The sequence below is a fragment of the Sapajus apella genome, unplaced genomic scaffold, assembly GCF_009761245.1.
Source record: "Sapajus apella isolate SASKATOON/1434 unplaced genomic scaffold, GSC_monkey_1.0 scaffold27, whole genome shotgun sequence".
Taxonomy (NCBI): domain Eukaryota; kingdom Metazoa; phylum Chordata; class Mammalia; order Primates; family Cebidae; genus Sapajus; species Sapajus apella.
The window spans coordinates 5,778,709-5,798,592 of record NW_022436967.1 but is presented as its reverse complement, the minus strand read 5'-3'; positions in this window follow the sequence as shown (position 1 = coordinate 5,798,592).

Sequence of the window (19,884 nt, the reverse complement as noted above, 5' to 3'; positions counted from 1 at the left end):
ACATTTACATATCCTTTGATTCGCTATTCAAAATACACCCAGAATCTGATGACATCTACTGCTACCTGCCACTTCTGAGCAGCAACAACTCATTTTGTCCAGTTGAAGAGCCCCCTTAATTGTCTCTCTGCCTCCATCCTTGCTCCTCTACCTGGTATTCTTAACATAGTAGCCAGAATGATTCCTTTAAAATGTTAATTATACCTCCACAAAATCATTTTAAGACTTTTTCTTTCACTTAGAATAAAATTTTAAGTTTTGCAATGGCCTCCTCCGTCCTACATAATTAGTTCCCAAACTGTGAATTATTCTTGCTCATTCTGTTTGAAACACATTGACCTCCATGTTATTTCTTAAATGCATCAGGGATTCTTGGTCTTAGGGCTCTCTAATGGTCTTAGGGCTCTTTATAATGCCTGGGATATTTTTTCATTAGATATGTTCATTAACTTTCTCTTACCCTGTAAGTCTTTCTTCAGGAGTAGATCCTCTCAAGTGGGCCTCCCTGATCACTGAGAACTGTAACTCCTTCACCAATCATTTGTCTTGCCAGTTTGTATTTTTCTCACAACAGAAACCATCTCTTCCATGCAACATACTTTATCAATTACTATGTTTATTATTCGTTGTCTTTCTAACTGCTGGAATATAAATTCCAGGAGTCTAAGTATTTTTGTCTGCATAGCTCGCTGATATATCTGTAACACCTAGAACAACAAAAGTTGCATAATAGGTCCTCAGTGTTCACTATTTCAATAAATGAATAAATGGTTGCATTAATATGATTACAACTGTGACACAGAGAAAGAAATAGAAACAATAGCTATTTATCATGCCAACTTAGACAGGAGGAAAATTATGGGTTTGGAATTTATAATATTAAGTTGTAGCCTCCTTCTTTCATTTATTAACCATGCAATTCCAGGTGGCAATGGAAATAAAACTGTGAAGCAACTCAAAATATTTGTTAGAATGATAGAAGAAGAACTAGGTGATAATGATATCCCAGAAGTTGAGGGAAACTAAAAAAAAATTCCCATAACCAATATTGAGAATGTTATAAATAAGTCCAGTAACAATTTTATTTGAAAATTAGGGTATCATTGATGATATAAGAATATATTCAGTGGAGTGGTAGAGATAAAAAGTCATTTTATAGAATAATTTTCTAATGAATTACTGATATCATTTTGAGTTAGGTGAATATATGGTTAAGATTTTCTTTTTAAGCCCTGCATCTTACGATTTTTAGTTTTCATTAGCAACTATGCCTTAACATTTATTTTTGTTAGATTTAGGCCCAATGACTGCATTTCTTTCATGTCAAAATTATGCTAATTTATGCTAAAGTTATTTGCAATGTTGTGCATTTGTAATACAGCAAAATAATTTGCAGAACTAGATACAATTCTAAATTCTTACAAAAAATTCTTTTCTTAATTTTGAGCGTACCAAGTGGTCTTTAGTTTCATGAAACAGTTTCCAGTGTACTACATTGTATGAAAAGAATTGCTGCTGTTTTTCTTATTTGATTTCCCCAAATTGAAGACTAGGCAATTGATGAAACTTAGAGTTTTAAAGTCTAGCTTGCCTTAAATAAATAAGGTTTTCTTTTAAAATGAGGTTATCTAAGCTCCTTGTTTTATACTCAGTTTTTTCTTCCTTATATAATTCAATAGTAAGTTTCTCATAAACGTAGAATAACTTAACAATGATTTAGCAGACAATCTGAAGGACAGATAAAAATAATTTAGCTAGTAAGCACACCTATAATAATCTAAGCATATCTTAATATTTAAAAAATGAATATGTTTAAACATATCAAAAGCAAAAAGCAAACCAGAAACATTTTTCTCAAAAATCACATAGACTGCATAAAGTGGAAATTGACTAAAATAATTTGTCATTCATTAGTTCCTGGACTTTTCTGTTTTAATCTGAACTAAAGATCTATAGTTCTCTACTTATAAAACATATGATTGTATTTAGGTTTTACATGTATTTTAATTATTCTCAGGGAGTAATAATAAGTAACAATAATAACAGATAAAAAAGCAGACAACAGAATGGATTCTATACATAACTAAATAACAAAAAACCTTTAAGAAAAACTTCATGACAAAATTTTAAAATTTAACATATTTTCGAAGGCCATTGTGCTTCTAGTACAAGTGATAGTAATAATAATAATGATTAGCAAGAAGTTGTATCCATAAATTATACATCTAGATATAGTACTGATGTATAACTGAACATATTTACCCTTAGAAAGTCAATTTTAGAAGAATCACATATTTACTTTTAGAAAGGTAGTTTTTTTTCTTTTTATAATTTTTTTTAATGTTCCTTTTTATTTTTTATTTCTTATTTTTTTTAGAAAGGTAGTTTTTATTCATCTCTCTATCCAAATTAATGAACATTTTCCAACTTTTCTCTTAATTCATGGACTGTGAAAGGAACAAACATTAGGAAACTATGAGGTGTTTATTGTAATTATACAACTACATAACTGATATAATAAATGAATTAACATTTCACATGTTCTAAAATCTATTCAACTTTATCATAAATATGTAGGTTACTATTTATCTAGTATATATTTTGGGAAGTGGAAAATAATCTCTAAATATAAGTTTAAATGAATGAACCAGAAAAGATAAATAATATTAAAATATTGTTACTTAATTTTTTAAAAATTTGACGTATCAAAATATCATAAATAATATTAAAATGTAAATGACTAACTGGAAATCATATATATGATTTATATGAAGAAGAATATTCTTAATCAATAAAAATGACTTCCAAAGCAATGAAATTAATGAACAACTCAAAGGATAACAGAGAAAAAGAAAAATAAATGATTTATGAAATGATATAAAATTGCCATAACATAATAAATATTGAACCTCAGATAGAATTCAATAGGTAAAAAATATAACTCCATTGACATTTTTCATATTGGTAAATATTTTTATTTTTTCAATAATGATTTACACAGTATTTTTGAGATATAGAAGAAGCAATGTTACTTCTGCAGGGTAATTTAAGAATATATTCACAGTATGTCAAAATGTACAAAGGCATACCTTTTGACAAAATAGCTTACATCTATAAATTTATCTTAAGCCATGGGAGATCTTAAAAGACTACATAGATTATTCTTTTGAAAATTTATTGAAAATTAGATATCCTTCTCAAGAAATTAGAAAAGGTTCAGCAAATTAGAAAGAAGAATATAATTAGAAAGAAGAATATAAAGTAGAAAATTGCATAGTGAATAAATAATATAAAATAGAGAAATAACACATTGTTAATTGTTTTCAAAAAACAAGTGAAATTGATATGTCGATCATGGAACTGAGGTAGGAAAGAAAAGAAGAGGAGCCCAAATTTTCTGTATCACAGATAGAAAAGCAGACAACAGAATGGATTTTACACATAACTAAATAAGAAGGAAGCTTTAGGAACAATTTTATGACAAAATTTTTAAAACTTAACATTTTCAGAGGCCATTGTGCTTCCAGGTTTTGCTGTTTTTAACTAATCCCTAATAAAAGGATTTTTAGCAAACCCATCATTCCTTCTTTGATATTTAATTTGTCTGCTCACTGCCATCATCTTAAACTCATCTATGTCATTTTCAACAACCTTTCCATCATTTCAGTACCAAACATCTCAAACTCTAACCATTACCACCCAACATTTCGGCTCGGTTGCTGTAGTATTCTACCAGCAAAAGATTGAAAAGATTGCTGAAGATTAAAATAAGACCAATGTCACTGGTGCCTTCAATCCACTGTTCCTGCCACTTCTCATTGTTCATCACCCCCTATATGTTCTCACTTTTCTGTTTACTCATCTTAAATTCTAAGAAAACCATTAAACATCCCTTGAATTTATCATCACCTTTCTTGACTTTCTATATCTTTCATTTCCTTTAAACCATCATATCCGTGGTTAGAAGGAACTCTTTACCTACTTGCAAGACTGTTCTGCAAGTGACTTTGGACCCATTCAGCTATCCCTTGCTTCCTGGCTTGTGGTTCTCAAAAATAACTATAGGCTGTGCTGGGAGTACAACATCCCGAGAAGAGGAACTGGCCAGAACAGCCTAGGTTGTGTTCCAGTCCCTACCCCGACCTGTTCCAGAAACACAGTGGCCTTCGACCCTGTAGTGCAGAGAACTACATGACCCAGGGCAGGCTGCTTTCTGGAATCTTTCTGCTGCCTGACAAGTGGGGCTTGCTCATATGAAACTCCATCTGTGCTGAGCATTTTCCAGAACTTGTGGGGAACAGGTTTTCCCTGAATCTTAGGATTCTGTTTTCTCATGCTGCCTACATGTAAGTTTATGTCAGCTTCATGCAATTTGTTGTATATGACTGCATTCTGTCTGAATGTTCAAAGACATGTTGGCAACCAGTGCACAGTGAACCTGCTTCACACCACTCCTTCTCAGTACCTGGTAGAGAGATGTGGCTAGATAAAGCTCAAAGCAATAGTAAAAATGCCACTTTAATATTTATTTAAGATAAATATTATCTTACTAAAATCTAAATAATTAAAATTGCCCAGAAATTTTACTGCATTTCCCTGTGATCTTATTATTCTACTGTTATCAATGACCAGTTCATAATTTCTTGTCTTTATTGTATCATCCCTTTTCTCCTCTTCATCTTCCCTCTGGGCTGATGATTTGCTTCTTATTTAACGGGAAAGCCAAACACCAGGAACACAGCTTTCTCCATTATATTTTCCACCCACTGTGCCAATATATTATGTCTTCTATGTTTTGCTAGTATGAGCAATCTCTTCTCCTTCTAAAGCCAGATCCTTCATGTATGGGTCTCAACTTTCTCACCTACTCAGTAGGGCATGACCTCAGTAGGGCACTGCTGTTTTTGCATCATGCATATATGTTGTCCCCAAGATTGTTCCCAATAACGAAAAGTTACTTTCCCCATCTTAAAAAACAAAAACAAAACCAACAAAACAAAATTCAAGTTTATAAAAATTCTTTTTATTCTTTTGTAAACCCACTTCTACTGCTAACAACTCCATTTCTCTCCTTGAGTAAATCTCCTAAAGTCTTCATCTATATTCACTGCATCTAATTTTACTCCTGACATTTCCTCTTAAAGCCACTCCACTCAGGCTTCTGCCCACCATGAGACCAGAACTGTTTTTGTTCTAACATCAGTAATCTTCAAGGCGCTAAATCCAATGATTTGAGATCTTTTCCCCTTTAATGGATGTATTAACAATATTTAAAAACAGGAATGACTCTTTCACATAGAAGGTATTTTCTTCCTCTGGCTTCTAATACACCACACTGTCTTGCTTTATCTTCTATCATTGAGGCTATGTCTTCTGTATTAGTTAGCTTTCATGATGCGTATAAAACATACCCAAGACTGGCAAAAAAAAAGAGGTTTAATCGGACTTACAGCTCCACTTGACTGAGGAGGCCTCAGAATCATGGTGGGAGGGTGAAAGACACTTCTTATATGGTGATAGCAAGAGAAAAATGAGGAAGAAGCAAAAGTGGAAACCCCTGATAAACCCATGAGATCTTGTGAGACTTATTCACTATCGAGAGAATAGCACAGGGAAGACTGGCCCCTATGATTCAGTTACCTCCTCTTGGGTCCCTCCCATAACACATGGGAATTCTGGGAGATACAATTCAAGTTAAGATTTGGGTGGGGACACAGCCAAACCATATCACCTTCTTATTTGCCTTTGCTGGTTCCTCCTCATCTCTCTGATTGTTAAGTATTCAGAGTATCCAGGACTCAGCTCTTGCATCTTTTATATTTTCTCCATGAACAAATTCAGTAGGTGATCTTACCGAACACCATGGTTTAAAATATCCTTCCACACACCAGTAACTTTAAATTATAACTTCTTACTTAATCTAGATTTACATATCCAGTTTTCTGTAGACATCCCATTTTGAATGGTCAATAATTGTGTCATTTTTTATGTTTCAATAGATCTGATATTCACAGCGATGCTATCTACCTTCACAATTTTCTCATTTCAATGAACTGTAACTTTATTTTTCCCATTGTACAGGCATAAAATTCAGAGTTATCAGTGATTTCTTTTTCACATTCTGTTCTTTCCTAAATAACATTGCAATTGACTTAAAAATATATCCAGAATTTAACATTTCTCTTTACCTCTACTTTTATTATCCCCGTTCAAACCATCAATATCTCTGTTCTCTCTGTTTCCAATCCTGCCCTCTTTAGTTTATTCTTAACAAAGCAGCCAGGGTGGTCCTGGTAAAAACCTAAATCAGACCACATCAGCCCACTGTTCCATACCCTACCAAGGATTCCTGACTCATTAAAACAAAGCAAAACAAAAACGTCTTAAAACAGCTTGTAAAGCATTACACAAAATCTATTTGTTCTTCTGCCCAACAATACCTAGAGATCCTCATTTTCTACCATTCTATCCCTCATTTATTCCACCTCTTCGTTAATCCCCCAACATGTCAAGAAATCTCATTGTCCAGGAATGCCTTTTTCCTAAAGCCCCCCTAAATACTCACACTGCTTGCTGCCTCACTTCTTCAGGTCTTACCCAAATAGTTCTTTCACAGCGGCCTTTCTTGGCCATTCACATTTTATCTACAGTTTCAGAACAGCTGATCTCACCTATATTTCCTATCCTACTTCTCTACTTAACTGTTTTTTAACAGATAACATACCCATTTATGAATGGTAATTAGTAGTTTGTTCTGTTTATTGCTTTCTTTCCTAAGTAGAATATAGTAAGGGCAGGGATAAAATGAGGGCAGGGATATTTGCTGTATCCCAAGCCAAACACACAGTCAAGTGTATAATAAAGACTTGTTGAATGAATTGCTGAATTAATCTGGGTATCTCTGTAAAAAATAATGGAGGAAGGTTAGCTCAGATAAATAGTCACTATTATAGATTGCGGAGGTGTTGCATGATTCCTAACCTAAGCTTGGATTTTTTTTTTCCAGGGAAAAGAAAAGGAACAGGACTGGGTACGTTTAAACAGTTATCAGTATCTTCCAGGCACATATTGATTAAAATACCTAAAGAGTTATTTTGCGTTATCTACTTTTAAAATTAACCATATGGAAATCATGATGATCACAGTAATTAGAAGTAAATTAATTTGCTTAGAGAATAATTCATAGCTCCCATAAATGAAAGTCTGAGATTTGTGCATTTTATTAAAATCTTGAATTAGCATTTTATAGCACACTAGATAACACTTTAAATAAGTATATATTTAAAGAAGACAGTAAAAAACAACTTTATATGAATAGTGACATAATTTTCTATGATGAAATGCAATTTTAACAGAAAAGGGAGATGTGGTATGGTTGGAGCAAACATTATATAAATAAGTTTACATATTTTAGTAATAAATTATACTAAGGTCAATAAAAGATATAATTACACATAGTATATGCCCTCAGCTATTCACAAATTTTTGTGGAAAAAAGACATAGAAGAATGACTAATGTTAATAACAATGAGCTCCATTAGAAAAGCACAAACAGTGGAGGGAAAAGAATGGCAAAAAATTTGGAACAATTTGATGGGAGCTCTGATATTTGATCTGTCCTTCAAAGGATAGAGAGAAATTTACAACATGGGGCTGAAGATACACTATGTGATACAATCTATAATTAAATTTTCACCATCTGATATATTAAATATCTTATTATTTTGTATTTTAATATTCTTTCTCTGTATTAGTTTTCTAGGCTTCAATAACAGAGTACCATAAACTAGGTAATGTACACAATAGAAATATATTGTCTCACAGTTCTGGAAGCTAAGAACTCTGAAATCAAGGGGTTGGCAGGTTTGGATTTTCTGAAGGTTGTGAGGGAAGAATTTGTTCCAAGACTCTCTTGTTGGCTTGTAGATGGCCACCTTCACGTTCACACAGTGCTTTCCTTGTAGGTGCATGTTGCTCTCTACATTTTCCCTGTCTAATAAGGACAAGTCATATTGGATTAGGGTTCCTTCTGCCGACCTCACTTAAACTTGATGATCTCTGTAAAGACTTTATCTCCAAATAAAGTCACATTTTCAGTTCATGTGGGTTAAGACTTCAAGATATGCACTTTGTGGGGACACAGTTTAACCAGTGACACTCTACATTAGTCAATGAGCTCCATTAGGAGCCCTATTTGAAACTCTAGGACAGGTTTGTATTCATTTGTTTTTGCATATTTCCCAGGAGCATTGTGGATGTTTAAAAACACTTATGAGAGGTTATTGGAATTTGTTGTAAGCTTGTTCAAGAAACAAAGTCTATTTTTCAAACAAAAATTTGATCTTTATAACATCAAGTTAATTGGAATTGTTCAGAATTCTAGAATTAATAATCATTGATGGCACTCATTTTTTTCTTTTGTTTGTTTTAACATTTTAAGCAAATAATAAGAACACTCTTTTTACCCAGTCCCTGTGAACTAGAGTTATAGTACTTATGATTTCCTTTGACATACCCACTTACAATTTACTTTCCATATCCACCAATTTGCAGTTACATAAAACAGGTTTAGCACCCAATTGTGTATAGGTATAATACTTTTATCGTTGTACACTGTGTTTTGATATTTCTTTTAATCTCTTCACAGCTGTATATGACTTTTAAACTAAGTTTCTATCTTAGTTCTTTAACAGCAACACATTTTTCTTGATAGAGATAGAAATCTGTCTCAAACTCTAGCCTAGTTTGTAGAAGATGCCTTTGAAAACTTTTTCCAGTTCAATGATTTCTAGAGGATAAACTACCTTCTCTATCCTTTCAAATGCTGTATGTAAAAATTTAAAAAGACAACCTTTTGGAGAAGCTGAGAGACATTTTCCTAAAGCAGGATCTTTGGCAGGTGGTAAAATGAAACAGTTAACATTGATTGACTACCTCAGAGAAAGATGGGAAACTTAAGACAACTTCATTGTTGGCTTACTTCCTGAGTAATTAGCTTCAAACACCTCATTTCTAACCCTAGGCAATACCTTCAAATGACCTACAGTATTTCACAATTTTTATTATTAAAATCTCTTGTTATTCTTACTCAAAAGCAGTTAAAATCTTTAATAAAAAAATCTTCAAGATGGAGAAATACAGTTTGAAATTTTTCTGACCTTATATATATAAATGTACTGTGAATGATTTTCAGTTCGCTGCTTAGAAAGCATGAAATAAATTATACTTCATCATCATGGGGATTGTTTTCTCCTGCCAGATCAAAACATTTGCAAGGCAGTATAAAATCCTGTATATATATTGATTGAGAGAGATTCTATTTATAACTGACATACATGAAACCACCTTAAACAAACCTATGGAAAAATAAGTGTCTTACTGGAAAATGATTTTCTAATATAACAGGGTACAAAGCCATCCCTATCTCCTTCTGAGATAATATCCACATGTCAACCTCAGTGCCCTTTACTGACTGGAAATGAAAGGATACTGGGTTCAGATACCTAAATTCAGTCAAAATAGTTCTCACCAATTATTATACATAAGGATGTTAAACATGCATTACAAAATAATTTTAATAATAATTAGTAGGTTTATATGATAGCAACTTGAAAACACTTTTGAAAATATTTTTCTGAGAAATACATGGAGAAAGCAACATATTTGAATATAATATAAAAACATGCCAATACTGTATAATTTTAGACTTTAAACATGTGCAATGCCTTCATTTGTATACATCAATCATAAACAGTTTGTGGTAGAGTATCAACAGCAGTCAAAATAATTTATTTATTGATTATTTAAAAATGTAAATAAATGGTCCAAAAGTTAAATCTACCACTACTCAAACATTATTATGAGGTACATTTTTATGGGGTTAAAAAGAGAAGCAAAGTGTAGCTTCATTTTATACTTGTTAGCAAGAAAATAATCTGGAATTTAATTAATAACAGTGCCAATTTGAATTCAATTGAGTGAATTTTCAAGGGGGTCTCAGCCTCTTTATATTAGCCAGCATGCTGACATGGTTTGGTACCTTCAATTAGCTTTGTTCAATTATATGAAGTTGTGATTAGCAAAGGCTAACTGTCAGCCAATGTTGTATTTAGATCTTCCAAAAATAAGAGTTAAGAAGCCAGTTGCATCTGTGTCAGTACATGCCTATGATAATAATTTTTAAGCATAAAGAAATGGACATAGGTATTTCAAACCTGTATGAAAGTTATTTGAAAATAGACTTAGCAGGCCAACTAAACATTGCATTTCATTGTTCCTAAATATTTAAGTCTGAATTGCTCCAAAGATGCTTTTGCTTTTTTGCAGAATATTTTGCCACTTTTATTATACACTAAAATTTTTCCTCACATTCAAAATGTATCAGTTTATATAAATGATTTTTAATATAATGTGCCTTTCTTTCATGCTGTTTTGTTCATATTAATACAATTTTTAAATCTTTTTTCCATGATATATGTATTATCTTTGGAAGGATATTCTTTTTTAGTTCTATATTTATGAAGAAATTACAATTGACTGTGGAACTGCTGTTTCAGTGGGAAAGATTTAATGTGCTCAAAATTATTTTAACGCTAACACTAATCATTTTAAAGTGTGACATCTATGACTATACACACACATACACACATGTATATATGTATACATGTAAAACATATGTAAAGATACATATACAAAGGTAGATATATATAGAATGATATATATGCATGTATGTGATATGATTTGGCTCTGTGTCCCCTCCCAAATCTCACCTTAAATTGATTAATAATCCCCAGGTGTCATGGAAGTTACCCATGGGAAGTAATTGAATCATGGGGGTGGGTTTTTCTTATGCTGTTCTTGTCATAATGAATGAGTCTCAGGAGTTCTGATGGTTTTATATAGAGGAGTTCCCCTGCACGTGCCCTCTTGCCTGTCACTATGTAAGATGTGACTTTGCTCCTAATTTGCATTCCACCATGATTGTGAGGCCACCCCAAACATGTGGAATTGTGAGTCAATTAAACCTCTTTCCTTTATAAACTACCCAGTCTCCAGTATGCCTTTATTAGCATGAGAACAGATTAATACAGGATACATACACAAATATGGAGATAAACAAATATGATAAAATTTTATATGCCTTTAAAAGATAACATATTTTAAACCTTTCTATATAGTCAGTTGATTTCTATGAAAATTCAATTCCAAGGTTTCAAAAAACACTTTTCATTAGATGTCATAGAAATTAGCAGTATCCAAATTAGTTTGTCTTTCCTTTGATGTAAAATATCTCTTGTGCCACTGAAAAGCTAAGAGAAATGTAATAATGTTAATAAATCAAAAAGTTCTAATTTGTTGTATTTGTTGTCCAGTATAAATGGTTACTATTTTTGAGAACAGACATAATAGCAACTTGTGTTTTCCTTACAAGAGAAATTTTATTTTAGAAAGTCATGTAAGAACGTGGAAAATAAGTGCCGTGGAAAGAAGATGCTGTTGGTTAATTGTAACAGTAGTGATACTCACAATTTGGAAATCACTTTAGTACAGGCATTTAATGAACTCTTTTTCTAAAAAACCAATAAGACTCTTCGGGTGTATGAAAACAATACAGCACCACTTCATAATTGTTTATTTTGAATTAAAAATAAGAAATTGTGTTTGAAATGATAGGACTTTTTCTATTATACTTCTCTGACTTCCAAAGTTTATTATTTCATACAAATCTTTAAAATTTATAAAAAATTATAGAAGGATTTGTGAAGGAAATGTTACACTGCCAATATTTTTTAGTCATGTAACATCCAGTGTACTGCACAAGTTTCTGATACATTCCATCACAATAACCAGGTTATTTATTACAAGCAATGTTAAGAATAATACCAATTTTTGAACACATGGGCTCTAGCTCAGTAATTTTTCACTCAATCTTTGAAAAATGTCATTTTAGGTACAGGATTTTACCCAAATTTTATAAATGAAATAAAAATGATTCAAATAACTTGAACTTGTATCTGGTATGTATGAGTGCATGTGTCAATATGAATCAGGGCTGTGCTTTAAAGCTCATGCTCTTGCCTACTCCACACAGAGTAACACTGTACTGGTACCTTTCTTAGATCAGCCAGACACCAAGAATTATTTCAAATATGGCCTTAAATTATGATAAACAATATTTTAAATATTAAACTAACATATAATTTTATATAAAGGTAATGGGTCGGAGAGATTCTGGGTCAAAATCTAAATTTACCACTAAGTAATGACATTTTGCAAGAGTTATTTACTCTCTCTGCACCCATTCTTGTTTTTCTTATATTTAAAATACGTTAAAATTTTTGTTTTTTGGTTGAAATCACACATTTCAGAAACTGTACTAATTGAACAATGACTAGCTAATAAAATATGTTTGAAAAATGGCAGATATTATAATTATTTTATTTATTATTACATTAAATGTAACATCTTATAACTATAAGTAACACTACCATACCTAGAAGTGGATTAAGTAAGGGGTGGGTAATTTGTCTCTAGGTTTTTTTTAGTATTTACTTGGAGACGTTCCTTTTCAGATTTCAAACCTCAGTTTTCCTTGAGAGGATGTGGTCCTTACCACAATATTTTACCTGCTGGTAAACAAAACTTTTCTGGTACTTTTCACTTTATGGTTCTTGCTATGAGTTAATTAGATAAAGCAATCTTTGCTAATATGTCAGGTCCCCCTTACACAAATACTATTACACATATTATGGAATATTACAGATATTTTTGCAAGGAGAAATATCTCATTACATAGGAAGTCATGTTACAATGAGAGTTTCAGGCTTGGGGACATTCCAAGAGGAGAAATATTTTTATTCAGTAGCTTTTAAATCATTAAAATTGGCCACAAAATAGTATTATCTAGGAATAGATAATCTTGGACTGTATATCAAAAAAGCCTCATCTTTAATGGCTCTGCCATATAGTTGATCTTGAACATAACACTTAATCCTTCTTATCTCAGTTTCATTCTTGTTAAAGGTGACATGGGTTTTTATTTTTAAAATATATTTTTAACAAATATGTAGCAGTAGCTACCATGGTATGATACCTTGGTTTGTTTGTTTTTTATTTTACAATGCCAATATGGCAATAATCAGATAGCTACGACTTCTGTTTTTATAAAATTTCCTTTCTAGTTAGAGATAAACAGAATACATGTATTTTTAAAGAAAGACAATATATTTAAAATGCTATGCAGGTGATTCAATTGTGGTTAGGTGATTTTAAAAATACTTCCTCGCCTTGTAGGAAGAAAACAACCACCAAAAATTACGAAGAGCTAGTTGGCTACTGCATATAAGGTGGTCCAAGGCTTTCTGAGAAGACATTAAAACTGAGTTTAGGGAGACAAGAAGGAACCGGTAATGCATGTCGAGCTCACAGGAAAGCATACTCTAGAAAGTAGGAGCTACAGCCAAGATCTGAAGACAGATGTGTGTATGTGGATTCCTCTGTTTAAGAAGAGGAAGGCTGGAGGGCACAAGCCAAGAGTGAGACAGTGAAATGAGATTGGGGTGACAAACTAGAACTAGATCATGTAGGGCATTGTAAACCATGGTAAAGTGACGGATTTTTACTTTGTGTTCAATGAGACTTCAGTGTAAAGTTTTAACTAGGGGAATAATATGATCAGATATAGGGTGTTAAAACGATGCTGCCATTAAATATGAATTGAGGGAGTGTGATGGGGGAAAAGAGGTTTCGGAGGTTCTTACATTTAAATTAATGCTAGAGAATTATGATAGTTTGGACTAATCACTTATAGAAAATACTTAAAGAATTAAACAATCTGAAATCTTTTGAAATAGAGTGAAAAGGATATAATAATGACTGAAACACTGGAAGTGACAGAAAGTAACAAACAAGAGACCTGTAAATGTCCCCTCAGCTTTACTAAACTTTAAGCAGGTTTCCTTCAGATTATAGGCCCCTATACTCTCTTTTTGTAGATAATTTACTTTGGAAACTTGCAATTGTAAATTCTTTCTGTCTTTTTGAGATGTAAATCTTCTACAACTCAGGAATATCTTTCTCAAAAATGTGGGAACAATAGCTTTGAAATGTAAATATCAATAAGGACACTCACTCTCCTAGTGTTTGGGGGAATGTAGGAACCTAACTTTGGTAAGCACTGCTTAGCAAACACAGATGTTCTAATCACATTGAACAACTTCCTGCCAACTCTTTACAGTACTTTTATACTAGCTCATCTCAATGCTTAAAAAGTCTCTTACCTGTTTCAGTGGAGTTGAGTTCATTCTCTCTCCCTATTTGTAATTGTCTTGAATAAAGTCTATCATGCTTATTTAATTGGTCAATTTAAATTTTTCTTTTACCATAATTGAGACTAAAACTTAGATTTATGGTTTCAGTGACATGTGGATATTGATTTTTATTTCGATGATGAATTCTGGCAGAAAGAGAATTAGATTTTAAAGAAAACAGAGTTCAGATGTAGGGATGTTCTATTTGGAATGCCAATAGCTTAACAAAGATAGTAATAAGATCAAGTAGGAAGTTCATGCTGAAAACCTGACTCTCTCTCCTAGATCTGTCTATGTATCTATCTATCTGTCTATCATCTATCTATACACATACACAATCTGTATACTGACAACATATACATAATATGTACTGCATTCATCATCAAAATAAAAACCAATATCCACATTGTCACTGAAATCATAAATCTAAGTTTTAGTCTCAATTAAAACTTATATTTAATTGAGTAAAAAAAAAAGCTGCACTGGACCAATTAGATAAGCATTATAAACATCATTCAAGGCTACTGCAACAAATAAAGCAGCAACAGGTTTTAAGAGGACTTCAATTCTAAAAGTTCCACTGTCGGTAAAATAGCATCAGAAAACAATTACATGCTACAGAAATATATTTCATGAAAGAAGTCAATTGATGTGGCAAACTCCAATTTTGTCTTATTTTAAGAAATTGCTACAGCCATCCCAACCTTCAGAAACCACTGTCTTAATAAATTAGTAGCCATCAACACCAAAATAGGACCCTTCACCAGCAAACAGATTATAACTTGTTGAAGGATCATATGGTTGTTCTAATTTTTTAGCAATAACGTATTTTTAAATTAAAGTATAGTGTACATTGTAATTTTAGACACATGCTATTATACACTTAATGAACTACAGTATAGTGCAAATACAACTTTCATATGCATTTGGAAACCAAAATATTCATGTGACTAGCTTTGTTGCAATATTCCCTTCATTGCACTAGTCTGAAATGAAGCTGCAATGTCTCTGAGGTATTTCTTTATTTCCATAAGTTCACATAGGATTTAGCAAGCATAAACCAGTAATTTGCTTTCATTTCTTTTGCCCAATTTATTAAAATTAGTGATTGATAATATCATAAAACTGTATGCAATGATATATTTTAAATAACTGTATATTAAGTTTGAGCTTTGAAAATGTGCTTAATTGTGTTAAATGTTAAAACAAAAAATACTTTGTGTATATTATTTATTATTTATTTTTATCTATTCATAAATATTTACATATTCATTATGACAATTAAATTTAATCACATTCATTATTTGTATGTTCACTATTAGTTTTGAACATATTAGTTTTTAAAATGTGGGCTCGTTAGACAGCAAAGACCACATATTTTATGCTGTTAAGTCGATAATATTCGGCAATTTAATGTATGAGTAATTAATTTTGTAATGTGTCTATATTTCTATATCAAATGTTATCTTAATCTATTTCTATTTAAACAAATATGAATACATGATAGAGATAACAGTTTTTTTGTTTTTTTTTTTTGAGACGGAGTTTCGCTCTTGTTACCCAGGCTGGAGTGCAATGGCTCGATCTCGGCTCACCGCAACCTCCGCCTCCTGGATTCAGGCAATTCTCCTGCCTCAGCCTCCCGAGTAGCCGGGACTACAGGCACGCGCCACCATGCCCAGCTAATTTTTTGTAGTTTTAGCAGAGACGGGGTTTCACCGTGTTGACCAGGATGGTCTCGATCTCTTGACCTCGTGATCCACCCGCCTCGGCCTCCCAAAGTGCTGGGATTACAGGCGTGAGCCACCGCGCCCGGCGAGATAACAGTTTTAAATGTTATTTATTTTAACTCACACGTTTACATATGTCTTAATCCATACGTTTACATATCTCAAATAATATATCTTATTCAATATGTAAAGTATGAATATGTAACATATATTATTTGAGATATAACAGGTAAAAAGTTATAAGTTGTAAAGGGCTTTTCTCCTACTTTTGTAGTTATTATAGATAACACATTGAAATTGTCCATAATTTTTCCATTGATACTTTAATAATGTATAAGGCAATACATACTGTTAATATATATTACATATTTATTAGTTTATATGCTTATTTATATTTATATGTATATAAACAATAGAGGGGAGAAGAAATATTTTCACATCTCCTCTTGTTTTACGTAAGTATTAAAATAGTTATATGCTACACACCCAATTCTGTGCCTTACCTAGTAACATATGATGGAAACTATATCTTATTAGTTTTTTTAATCTTCCTTATTTTGCTAAACTTGGAAAAACATCCGATGGCATAGATATGTCATTATTTATTTAGATAGACTGTCGCTGATATTTATTTAGCTAATTTCATTAATTGTCTCTTACAAACAATTGAAAATGAATAAATTGAAGGTGGATTATTTTTCAAAAGTGCAATATATTTTCAGAAAAAGTGGAAATGCTAGAATGAGGGGTATTTTGATTTTTAATTTTGCTCATGTTTTTCAAAATAATATGGAGTTTAATGTGAAATATTTAATTTAAAAATTTTCTATGTTAAATATGCTCCTTAGTTGTACTATTTAGATAAGTCAGAATATTGCTTTGAAATAATTGCTCTTGAAATTTTACTTTGGATTATAAATTACTAGGTATTGCAAGAAATACTTGTTTTGCTAATGTTGCAAATGTATTGTAAAAGTAATTTGAACTACTAAATATATGTATGCTTGAATGCCACAAAGTGTTATCCATACACACACAAAATTATTGCTAAACAATAAACTAAGTAATATAATTTAAAATAATTATTTAAATATGTTTACAAAGAGTTTGAAGTGCTCTAAAATATTTCATCTGGTACCAAACTGTATATTCTGAAGGGGAAGATATGGCATTTTTTCCCAGTAACTTCTGAAATAGAACATTATAGCAAAACCTGCTCTTTATTTCAATATCTATAGTGACTTTATGAAGATATAGTGACAATAAGGCTTTTAGTTTTATTTTCCAACCAAAGCTATGTGGTCTAGTTTATCTTTCTTCAGATGCAGGATATCAAATAACTTTAATGTTCCATCAAGGCCAAATAGGCAGTGAATATGAAGTGATAGTTCACCTTTGCAAAAAATGTTTCTTTAGATGATGTATTTGAAAGAATCAGAGGAAACAGCAATGGGAAAATATTCAGATAAACATCTGAGAGGTCTGTTAGGTGGAATAACTATGTAAAACATGTATGGTAATAATTTTGGCAATGTATTACTTAAAGCAAATATTCGGAGACTACATCATGCCTATGCCTGTGAAATGTGGTTCGTTTTACTCACTTTCCTCTAAGAAGAAAATGCAGCTCAAGACTAAAGGACAAATCAACTGTTAGGTCTCGAATTAAGTCCCAGTGTTTGTTCTCTATAATTTGACTTTGCTTCTGCTTTAATTTCTTGCTACAAAATGGTTTCATTGGTATAAAATGCTTTCACTGATACATTTGGATGTGGTTGTAAGGACAAAAATGTAGATTATTTAATAGACATAAAAAAGAAACTAATCTGAATTTTGCTATGGAACATACAATGCAATACAGTTAATAGTAACTTTACTATAGGCTTATTTTTAATTTTTGGATTACTGAACATTGGTGGATATGTGGAATAATTATCTATATATAGTCCATAGATACAGAAATGTGAATGAAAATATTGCAACTAACATTCATTTTTATTTCTTATGTTAAAATAATTTCAAATTTACAGAACTTAAGAACTTCTATATATATTTCAGTCAGACTCACCCATTGTTAACGCTTTCTCCCAAACATATGTCTGTTCTCTCTCCCGTCATCCTCTCATATGCATATGTGTGTGGAGGAATAATGTAAACGTACATATACATAAATTTAAAACTTACTATACATACTATTTTGTTTTATGAATAATTTGACAGCAAGTTGCAGACAGTATGTTCTATTATTGAGTTATATTTTCTCGGATAGTTCAAACAATTTTTTGTGTGGTGGCTGATCAAATGTGAATATAAACAGCATAAAAATTACAGACAATAGAAAGAATAGCATAAAAATTACAGACAATAGAAAGAACAGCATAAAAATTACAGACGATAGAAAGAACAGCATAAAAATTACAGACAATAGAAAGGTTGTATTTGGAAGATATTGTTGTTTGCACCATGGCTTCCGTCCCTGGGAATTTTTTCCGTTGGCATGCACCAGGGTTACAGTTTTTGTGGCTGTTTGTTTTTTTCAGTGGTATTTTGAACAAATGTTAACTTAGCTATAGGCCAAACACTTGAAAAAAGGCAGACTTGATTAACGGTGAATCAAAGAGAGTTTGATGCTAGATTTATCACTGAAATGTAAGCAAATTAGAATTAATTCAGTTTTAAGAATAATAAACCTGAAACACCATAAATTAAACAAAACAGAAATGCTATGCATAAGTATGAAAACAGAAATACAATTTTGGAAACTTAGAAAGATGCTTTCTATAAAGATCCAAATAGGCACTTTTTCAGTTATTAATTTTGGCCATTTGGATTTGTTTCTATGTGAACTAGATTTTCATACCTTCTACTCATTTTCATTTGAATTACATACTATTTTTTCGTTAACTTGGAAGAGTTCTTTGTGTGACATATATATTAATTATTAGCCATGTGTATTGGAAATTTCCTGTGTCTACCATTTATCTAGTGACTCAAGATATTTTTCGACAAGGCTGTTTCTATGTCTAATGTTCATTTATTAAAGAATATTATTTATACATTTCCATTCTTGATTAAGAAGCTATTTTGTTTACTAAATATTTTAGGAGGCTTTAAAATTTTTTTTAGTGCTTTTGCCATTTTAAGTTTTTAATCCATAGAGAATATATTTTGAATATGATGTAAGAGAGACATAACTTTCAGGCAGTAGCCAGTTATTTTGGCACTATTAAAAATACATTTTTGCCATATCAACTTTCACATAACTGATAGACAGGAGGCAGCAAAGGCTCCCTGATGAAACCCCGCCTGCAAGCAATGGATTTCTTTCTAAATAATGCTCACCTGCACACTGGGAGGACAGGGTGGAGCCTCGGAAACTTCCTGCCATCTGCAGAGGGGAGGAGTCTGGCCTCTCCTGTTCCTGTATGGTGACCTGGTATTCAATCCATGAGGAGAAAAACTTAGAAGCAGGATTCTCTCTTGCTTTGCTGAGAGTTATTTTTCCTTTTTCCTTTTAACCAATAAATTTCGTCTTCTTCATCCTTCTTTGTGTCTGTGAGCCTAATCTTTCCTGGTTGTGTGACAAGAGCCCAGTTTTAGCTGAACGAAGAAGAAAGTTCTGCAACATAACTCTTTCTTGAAAAGTGTTGAATTTATCAAAATATTTTGTAAATTTGAATTCTATCAAAACAAGCTTCCCTAAACCATTCTTCTCTCCTTCATCTTTTAATATATTTAAATATATAGTCCTTAATATATTTAAGTATTTAATATTTCACTTAACATTAATATTATTTTATTCAATTTTAAAGTAATACTGTTGTGATTACAATTGAATTAATAAT